This window comes from Rhamphochromis longiceps, linkage group LG15, assembly GCF_057381845.1.
Source record: "Rhamphochromis longiceps isolate RC_006_pf linkage group LG15, R_longiceps_female_GT1.1, whole genome shotgun sequence".
Taxonomy (NCBI): Eukaryota; Metazoa; Chordata; class Actinopteri; order Cichliformes; family Cichlidae; genus Rhamphochromis; species Rhamphochromis longiceps.
Window position 1 is genome coordinate 32,210,981 of NC_140571.1, and position 10,838 is coordinate 32,221,818.

General features: G+C 37.0%; 1 long non-coding RNA gene across 1 annotated transcript; it reads left to right on the forward strand.

Moving 5' to 3' along the window:
• The first annotated feature begins 2,166 nt into the window (after nucleotides 1-2,166).
• On the forward strand, nucleotides 2,167-6,029 carry LOC146652940 (uncharacterized). Its single transcript, XR_014907572.1, has 3 exons — nucleotides 2,167-2,317; nucleotides 3,443-3,577; nucleotides 4,861-6,029. It is a non-coding gene; the product is annotated as an uncharacterized LOC146652940 (long non-coding RNA).
• Nucleotides 6,030-10,838: the final 4,809 nt, after the last annotated feature.

Sequence of the window (10,838 nt, forward strand, 5' to 3'; positions counted from 1 at the left end):
ACATTTGCAACTGTCACAGTTTGCCTAAACAACAAATAATAAAAATATGGATAATACAAAACTAATTCTAAACGTGCTGCCTGTGACAGAAGAGTTATAAAGAGAAACGTTTTAAGGATACATTCCCTGAATACATGTGTGCCTGCACATTCACTCATACACAATGTATTAGTTTAAATCTGTGAATAATTGGGGGTAATCTAACTCAGCTCTGCATGTGCTTCTGAAGTGTAAATGGACTGGTTATTATATAGTGGCTTTCTACTCTACCTACAACATGCTTCATTCACCCAAGCATGTTCTTTTAGGTATTTTGTATGTAGCATTCAAATTCTGATGGGTGTCTTTAGGGCCTGCTATGTTACTGGGATATTTGGCATGAAGTCTGACACAGACAGGGATCAAACCACTAACCTTCCAATTAATAGTTGCTCTATATCCTGAGGTCTGAGCTTGGAAAGGAAAGTGTCTGGACTTCTTTAAGTTTCCTTGAAGCATTTCACCTCTCATCTGAGAAGCTTCTTCAGTTCTAAAAGCAACTGGTGGAGAGTTCCAGATTTTAAGCCCTATGGGAGTGTCCCCAAGAGAGTCATGAACCCCCTGTTGATCCTCCACTTAATCACACGAACCAAGGTGTAAAAGCAGGTGTGGGTCACAATCAGCCAAGGTTTCAGGTGAACCCACTGTGAAACCTAGCCCCACCCTATCATGTGATTTATGGAGGTCAAATGGCCCAGGATGTGACTGGGAGTTAAGGCGTCTGAGAAGGATCTCAAAACTGGATTACCTCCTGAGCTACAGCCACCTGGGAAAATACGTTGGGTAGGTTGAACAGTTGTGGAGCAGGCCGAAGACCAGAGTAGACTGGGAGGCAGACTCTTCAGACACCTACTATGAAACAAGCTCCCAAAGTGGAATAAGTGGACAAACACCCTCCCTACTTTCAAGATTAAACTTCAAACGTTCCTTTTTGATAAAGCTTACAGTTGGGGCTGGGTCAGGAGACCCTGAACTGCTGCTGGGAGTTTCCTATGCATGATGCCCTGACCATTTCTTCTTCATTCATCCTTTCCCTTTCCGAATGCTTGTCTCTCCCCTGACTCCCAACCAGTGAGAGCAGATCACTGTCCCTCCCTGAGCCTCGTTCTGCCAAAGGTTTCTTCCCATTAAAAGGGAGTTTTCCTTCCCACTGTCGCCAAGTGCTTGTGTGTGTGATTGCTGCGGTTTCTTTCTTTACCTTACAATATTAAGCAGCTTTAGAGTTCTGCTCAACCAATTGGTAGAGCACATTTTCAGTCCCTATATCTAACTGAGGCTTTCACTGAAATTGCCATACCTTGTTGAGTCTTTTCTACCAATTGGTTTACATCTGTAATGCCAAAAAAGAATCCACCAGAAGGCACTGTGAATGGAAACTGTTGGCTCTTCTTATACCTCTCCAACCAGGAAGTCAGAAACAAAAAACCATCCAACATATTTTGAGTTTTTTTGATGAAACTAAGATAGGAAGATATAATTTTTTTTTTATATATGATAGTGTTAGAGGACTTACTAAACAGATGTATGTCACTTGACAGCATTAAAAAAGTGAAATTAAATGTTTAAGATTTTTTTTTTAAAAGTGCTCAACCAAACGGTTGATTTGTTCCTTTATGGTGCTACTGCTAACATAACCTAAATGTTACTAAAATTGATTATTTGCCATAAAATCAGGCCACTAGACCCATTTTGTTTATCCATTGCTATTCATAAATCACATCAAGTGTTAGCACAGCAAGAATATGCTGAAATAATTTCCTCAGTAACTCATTTTTGTAACTTTCTGAGTTAATGTTAGTAAATATTGTAAAAATCAAGAATAACACGTGGAAATCACAAATATCACAACTGATTACCCTTTTAACCAAATTACAGTAGTTTTAAATTAATATTACTAAATTGTCAAAATTATAATTTCATGTTTAACAAGTACTATATGGACGCGAAACAATTATATGGCTAAAAATCACATGGTCCTGTGGCATGATACTCATGATACCATCCATCTTCAACCACAGTGTGTTTGAGGTCATGGTTTCATATACTGTAAAAAAAATCCGTAAAAATACAGTACAATCTACTGTATAAACGTGAAGGAATTTTCCGTATTAGTCATTTACAGGTATTTTTCTGTATTTCTCAACTACTGCAATGCATTGTGGGAAAAAGAACCTGAAAAGGAGGGAAAAGTAAGCGCAAGAGCAGCCATTAGGCTTCTTTCAGGCTTCATCTGGATTTTGGATTCTGAAGTTGGAGAAACTGCCTTCAAATTTCTGTGGTAAGTATTAAAACTCATGTTTCGTTTTATTAAAATAATGTTTTTCAAAAGACTCCATGTTTTTATTTAGAAAGAATTGTTAATTTATTTGTTAACTGGTTTCGGCTGTCTCCAGACAAGTCAGGAATATTTTGCTGACTCATTTTTTAAAATAATTGTTATTTAGGTTTAACATGACTTAAGCTTTATTTTAATTAATGTTAAAATAATTTTTACTGTGATACCACCAGTTTTGCCCTTCAGTGGCTGAACCAGTTTTCATAAATATTATAGTTAGCTGTCTGTGTCTCTCTGGGTATTACACAGCTGTGACTGCTAACTAGCTAATTAGCAAAAGTCAGCGATGTGGATAACTGGGAAAGTGAGAACTTCATGGTTCTAGAAATTATTCTAGGACTCTAATAAGTACTGTATCAATACCTGTGTTTTACAGTTGGCTCTACTGTACACTTTAAAGGGTTTCAGGCAAAGTTACACTAACCCTAGTTTAAGCCTCAGACCTTCCTGGCTGACGCTAGCAAATGCTAATGTTAGCCTCTGATTTGGGCTGCTAAAGTAAAGACTTTTAGCTAGCTGACCAGCATAGATTATTTCGGTGGTTAACAGACTGTAGTGGTAAAATTATTGAAAGTATAGTTTCACCTCAGCACATTTACAATTACAGTATGTCTATTTTGTAGCACATAGAAATGTTTAGTTAATATTTACAGACAGACACATTTTCCCTGTAACTGTGTTTTTACTCCAACATTTGTTGAAAATGTAATTTATGAAATGCTGAGCAGCATTTCTTGTATGTGGAATATTTTTGTCACCCCACTGTGCTAATGTGATTAAATACTAAAAATTATTACTAAAAAAATTCAATAATAAATCAATAATAACTATTTCTTGATTGAACTATAATGTAAGCGCAGTGCTGGTGTGCAGGGGCTCTATATGCCTTGTCTATATCAAGCTTTTAGCCAAATATAAGCAGAGATATTTGTATCTTTCTTAAAAATCCAGATCCTTACAGATTATTTGAGAAATGGATCAACAGCTATCACTACTTGAAGCACTTTAAGTCCTGCAGTGGAAAAATATCCCTTATTTCACCTTTGATCACACACTTTGGTTTTCCAGTGCAGAGCAATGGCCAAGAAAAGGAAAGACTTCCCCGAGTGAAAAAAAAGATGAAGATACAAGCTGGTGATGATCCAGAGCAGCTGGTCTCAGGAAATGAAGAAAAACCCTGATCACCTTCTCTACAAACACAAGGTGAGTTTAATGTTGTGGTTGATTTAGTTTTTCAAGGTATGTATGTTACTTTAATTATAAACTGCTTTTGTTGCAACAGAATGGTGTTATGTGTATGCAACTCTACGTGAATTATAATCCTTTGTAGGGCTGCGTGATATGACCAAAGTCTCATATCCCAATATAAGACGTATCTCTCCTGATAATGATATATATCACAAAATAGTGCATTTTCTGTAAATTCTGTGATTCTCGGGCAACTCGACTTATGTGAAATGTTTTCAGTTGGGCGTCGTGTACCAGGAGTCGAGTGTTTTGACCAATGCATGAAACTATACATTTTTAGACATGAGTTTAAATGGCCGCCATTTTCTTTCTGAGTATTTATTAGACGGCGTGCTGCAAGGAAAAGCCTGTTCTAACGTTTGAGTCTAAGGATTATTTTGAGCACCTGACGACTCTTTTTTGCTTTTCATTCGTAAACTCTCTCGAAACTCTTTCATGTGATTCTTGTGTAGGTGGTTAAAGAGGTTTGTCGTGTTCGAGTGGTGGTGGGGACCAGTTTGTGGCATAATTTGCATAGTACAGTTTTCTGGGGCGTGTCAGACTTTTCATAACCAAACCATGTCCATGCTACAGAGGTAGCCCCTCATTTAACAATAAGGTCCTCGATTTCTTTTGACTGGTCCTTCTGGTTCTGCCTCATCCTTGCTGGCCATGCTGGTATTCTCTGTGCCTTCATCTGCGTGGTGACTGTAAGCGCCATTTATAGTTACTTGATGTTTTTATTTGAGGTCATTTGTTTGATGCATATTCTGAAATTTTATGTTTGAGAATAATGTATATCATTTCAGTTTAGTTTGAAAAGTCTCAACAGAAACTTGAGCTTTATTGTGAAAGGTTTATGTGGAAAATAAACAAGCGGACGGCGGAGCCACACGATGGTTTTATCCTCATTGTTGGTAATGAAAGTACACGTAAAAACAGTCACTTGTCCGTCCATAGTGTGGTTATTTTAAGTATAAGAGAAGGAGAGAACTTTAAGAAATAATATAGCAACTACAGTGACCATCAAAACCATGAAAAAAATATTGCCGTAAACAGTTTATTTTGCAACACCACAAAACAAAGAATAGTGTATAATATGAAACGATAGACATTTTTATATCGTAATCTGATATATATCGTCATATCGCACAGCCCTAATCCTTTTTTTGTTTATGTTGTTTATGCTCTAGGTAAAAAAAAATTATAAAAATACAAACTTTTTAAAAATGTCTTGTTGTTTCTCTTTTTTTCCTCAGAATAAATTGCGACTAGTCTCAATGGCTGACACGGAGGAGCAACACAGCGACACGTTAACTCCGACTGCTGCAGTTCCTGTATGAACTGAGCAACTCTTAAAATCCAAGGAAAAGCTGAGTGTATTTTACTTAAAGCTCAGATGGACCTTGATGTACTAACATGCAGGCTGCATTCAGGACTTTGTCACACTGTTATATGAAGAGCGGTAACAAGACTTTGTAGTAATTTGTCTTACTATTGTCTTATTTGTTGTGATTTAGGGTCTGTGCGCACAAGCAGAGGTTTTTGTTTGTAACTGTAACCTCGTTTTCAGAGCCTTGTCTAACATTTAATGGTCATGAAATATGTCAGACTTTTTCCTCTACTTAACCAGCTTAGAGAATTTGAACACCGTGGAGAAAAAGGTGTGCATTAAGGATTTTGAACTATGATGTTTAAGTGTTGTCACTGCTGAGGATTCGTGGACACAGATCCTTATTCACTATGCTGCTGTTTACAGTTTTAACTTTTCATCAGAACAAGCACTTCTAATTATACTTTGCTCCTCACTGACAAAACAAGTCCCGTAAATACACTTTTATCTTTAAGTTTGGGACAGTAATCTGTCTTAATTTATTATGTGTTGTAGTTATCATATGGGGAAAAGTCCTGTGGTTATCCATCAGTCCTGTTCGAATAAACCCAAAGTTCAGGAACATCTTCTTTAGATCTGTTCAGTTGTATTCATGTGGCACCACTTAAACAGTCAACAAATTTTGACTCAAGTATGTTATATTGTAAGGTAAAGAGCCCAAAGAGTTAATCTCAGACAAATGTTCACACAAATGTGAATTACATTCACTTCATTAATGAAGTGAATGCAATTCAGTAATCAAAGGTGTTTGGCTATAACTGACTACATGTGTATACTGTATCATAAGTGGACAGAGATGGATGTAAACCACACCTTAACCATTTGGCTGAGGCAAAACTACCACAAGGCAGTGATTCTAACTAAAAGGTACTCTGGATATTATTAAATGTGAACATGTCGTTAAATATGACATTTTTTGTTTGTCAGGTGTCCTGTTTGAAGAAAACACTTGGTAGCCACTTGAATGAATGTAAATAAACACATTTACATGAGGGCAACCTGATTTCAAGGAAATAAAAATGCTCAAATTTGAAAGCTTGTGAGTTATTTTGTTCATGTATCAGCTGTTTAGTAGTTTTATGACAAGATGGATGCTGTCATTATATTTAAGTATAGTGTTTGAGTTAAGGAGAATAAAAGAATATTTAACATTAATTGTACCAATGTTGTTGTGTACGAAGCACAAATTAATTTAAGTTTTAATTTATGAATTTTTGAGTACATGGTGTACTAGGTTGTAATTGCATAGAAATGTACGTTTAAGGATATAAAGAACTATATTTAATGAGTTACAGTGAAAAGAAGTGCTTGGAAATAGTAATATAAACAGAAATTTCAATTTTTCTATTAACGGAAAATATCAGTTAATGATACAGAAAATATACTGTGAATAAACTGAATTTTCTGTTTTATAGCTGAAGGAAATGTCCGTAAATAGTACAGAGAGTATACTGTAAATCTACAGAATTTTCCGTTTTATCATTTACAGAAAGGTCCGTCAAACCTCCGTAAAAAAACAGAAAATGTACTGGCAGAAAATTACCAGGACATTTTCTGTTTTTCTACGGAATATTTTTTTACAGTGTGAAGCCAACAAGGCTGGCACTCTCCACCAATATATTGCCAACAAACCAGATGAGTGGGGCTTTAAATTGTTCTGCCAAGCAAGTTCATCTGGCATCATCCACGACTTGCTGTGTATCAAAGGGGATCTACATTCTTCAATGCTCCCCTCAGTGAAAAAGAACAGAAGCTACCTCTAGGGGCCAAAGTTGTAAAAAAAACTGTGTGCAAACCCATAAAAGAACCTCAGCTCTTCACAAGTTTCAGCTTGGTCCAGAACTTGCACACCTCCTTGGGTGTCAGGTCCATTGGTACTGTATGACCAAACAGCACCGTGGAGCTCCCCTGATGGCAGACAAAGACCTGATGAAGAAGGGCCATGGAGCCTGTTATTACAGGTCTGATGAAGGTCTGAGTGCAATAAAATGGTTTGACAAGAAATGTGTCAACCTTCTAAACAATGCCTGTGGGTTCATGCCTCTTTCATCGGTCAAACGGTAGAGCAAAGAGTCCAATGCAAAGATCACCATTCCATGCCCATCACTCATCCCTGTATATAATTAGCATATGGGAGAAATGACGCTTTCTGATATGCTATTACACCTGTATAAGGCAAGTTATAAGTTACAAGTTAAGGAGATGGCATATTCCACTGTTCGGCTACATCCTTGACTTGAATACCTGGTCTACAAGAGAGACTGTGCCCTACTGGACCAGTAACCGATGGCTCTCAAAAGGTTTCCACCTGGCTGTGTCTGAACCAAGTTAACAAGCCAGCACCTAGAGTTGGACAACCATGATTCAGCTCTCCAAGACTACAGAATAAATGCTACACCCTAACACCCCAACGATCAAAACCACAAGCAGCTGTGCTTGATTTGCACTGTTTTAGGTTTTTATTTTTAAAACAAACATGATTTTGCACAGTAGAATTCAATCACAAGTGGCCTGAATGTGAGTATTTTGTGCTGTTACACATTTTTCACATTTGCAGATTTAAAAAATATGCATTTTGTTGTTTGATAGAATACTTTCTTTTGATGGAATGAAAACAGCAATGTTCACTGGCATGCTACTAGAAATAAACTGTATCCAATGCCCTGGATAGTTTTTGTTATTAATTTAATTATAATTTGGCCCTTTATTTGATTTTTTCAACTGTATTATCTAATGTACTTGTATTTGCATGACATTTCATACTTTTACCATTAAGTGACATCTCAACCATTTGGTAGAGATTAACATTTTAAAAACTACAGGGTCTATTGAAAAAAAATTATTGATTGTGGTTATTACTCACACAAATCAATAAGAAATGCAAGCAAAAATGTTTCCATTGTTTTTTTCTTGGTGTGGATCTCAAAGGGTTAAGGCAACTGCTGTTGTGAATTTGGGCTATATAAAAAGAACTGATTTTAACTGAGTTTACACACAGAAAAGTTTGAATTATTAGCATTGGTATTTCCAAATATAGCATTACAGTAAGGATGAGGATGTTTTCAGAGAGAACTAAAATCATGTAGGAGAACAGTTTCTGTGTAGATATATGTTTTCTCAGTGTCTTCTGTCTCACAAACAGGAATGATTGGATTAAATGCTGGGACTCTTTTGCCAACTGCCATAATACTGTGCTGTATTTACAGAATTGATATCATGCGATGACTATGGAACGCCAGGACTGCCATAATGAATTAATTAAATACACCATTAAATAATTAATTAAATGTGGCAATAATTAATTAAAATTGGAATTAATTAATTAAATAAATAGTTATGATATATGTAATTAATTAATTATTGACACATTTAATTAATTATTTATGTATTTCACGTTTTAATTAATTATTGACACATTTAATTAATTAATTATTGACATATTTAATTAATTATTTATGTATTTCACATTTTAATTAATTATTGACACATTTAATTAATTATTTAATGATATATTTATTTATTTCATTTTGGCAGTCCTGATGCCTGGCTCTCATCATGAAATAATTTTATCTGTCAGCCTCACCCATCAAACTCAGGGGGCGGGGTTAACGCTGATCGAGTCAAAACCATTGCTTTGGCCTGGTGGCCATTGTTTCTAGCACACAACAACCGGCATGTGGAAGCTAACAGAACTGAGCTTTGAAAAACCCTGTTTGTGTGTTACCAAATACCGTTTTAATATTTTTTTAGCCGAGAATGTAGTGGTTTAATCTTCATGTGTCTGGTCGGTTTGTCAAGATACAGCCTCTTTGCAAAAGTGTTTCGATGATTTCGGAGATGTCGTCCCAGTCTCACGGCAAAGCGTGGGATAGACCCGCTCGCCTCGCAAGCAATCCCACCGACAAAGCGCAGGCCCCGGTACACAGCTGTAGTAACCCCCGCTGACTTCTTTTACTGAGGTTATATTTATCGGTGTTTTATTTCCTGAAGTTCTTATGTGTCCTATGTGTTTCAGTCGCCAATTCTGAATTATAACTAACATTAAAAACATGTTTAAGGAGGAGAGAGAGCAAATAAATCTGTTTAACATCTGATCTTTGGGTTTTTGTTCAGTAATCAGCGTGACCTGTGTATAAACGCATAAAAGAGATAACGTTGGTGTTTCCGTCATGTAGTAACTGCTGGCTTTAACTGTACAAAGGTTGTTCGACACTATGAAACATATACAGACTTCATGATGTTCGGCTAATATTTTTATTGTGAATATTAATCATGCTGACCTCGCTCTGTACACCACGCAGCGAGGTCAGCATATCCACGATATCCTCAGCTCCATGAGTTAACACAAAGTTTCCCAGCTGACTATCTAACTGCCAACTATTCCAGAGACGTGAAAATATACAGCATCAAGAAAAGTGTAAGAGACTCAGCAGCAGATTAGAATAACAGTTATACATTTAATAAATCACCAAATGAATCCAAGAAACGAGCAAACCTGTTCCGACAATTTGAATTTGTATTCCCTCAGCTGCAGACTCGCTGCTGTTTAAATGTTTGAAAAGGAAGATTAGATATAAAAAACGTCAAACATAGACTCAGTCTGCCTTCACATTTGATATGAGGCCAGCACGTATAGTGGCCTCAGCAGGCTATTACTGAAATACACGTGCTATATCATAAACTATGATATAAACAGGGAGGTCCTATTAACATGTTTAGTTTTAAAGGACACCTTCCTGCCTTTAGTCTCCTTCATGAGCAGTATTCGTTTTCTTCTAACATCCAGAAGTCTGCACGATGTGTTTCATAGTTTGTAACAAGCCTTTGACAGGTAAACATAACATGACCGAAAAAGCAAAAAAAAAAAAAAAAAAAAAAAAAAAGAGAGAGAGAGAGAGAGAGAGAGAGAGAGAGAGAGAGTGTTGACATAAGAAGAGAAAATGCTCTCAATTATGGAGACAGGCAAATGGTTCATTTATGTTTGATGTGTGTTTATTCCTCCCTAAATATCGTCGGTGAAGTTCGCCATGCACGTCAGATTTTCCTGCGCATTTTTATACCTCTGCCAACAGAGAGAGAAAAAAAATCACATTCTAACAGACAGCTGGTGCTTAGAATACAGTTGAATAACTATTAAAAAACAGATGATATTTAGATGATAGTTCAGTCTAACACATGTACCAGTGAACCATTAAACGTCTGTGAAACTATGCAGTTATGAAACGTAACTTTAACCTCAGCCAAACCGATTTGCTCAGTTGTAAATAAAACAGCGAAGTAAACGTGACCCGACAGACAGAACCTGAGTGAATGAAGTCCAGCGTTTAACCACTGAGAGCTAAAACTCAGCTGAGGTTTGAAAGCTGTGTGCCGGTGATTGGACATCAGCCGCTGATAAAGCTGTTCGCCTATAAAGTGCTCTGTAAGGAAACGAGCTCCAGCAGCTCTGCGCTCGGGGAAAATACTATATTTACTTATCTTGTGCAGTTAAACTGTGACTATCACCAGGTAACGTAGGCGTGTTTCTTGAATTAGCAGCAGGTGTTAAACAGCTGACAGATGAGGAGGAGGATGCATGCAGGTAAACTGAGGGTCTGCTGAGCTGATCGCTGGTTTCGTGAGAAAAATGTCAGCTCGTTCTTTATGTTACAGAAGCACAGAGACACAAGACCAGGCGGAAAGAGACGATCGTTCGGTGAAAATGAGAATCTGCGAATGCAACATGTGGAACACGGAGAGTGGAATATGTAAACAAACCGGTTAACGTAACCCCCTCGGTGCACTCTGCATGCTAACTGTTAGCAGAGCTAGTGAAATCTCTGAAAACATCTGAGCACTTTTGCA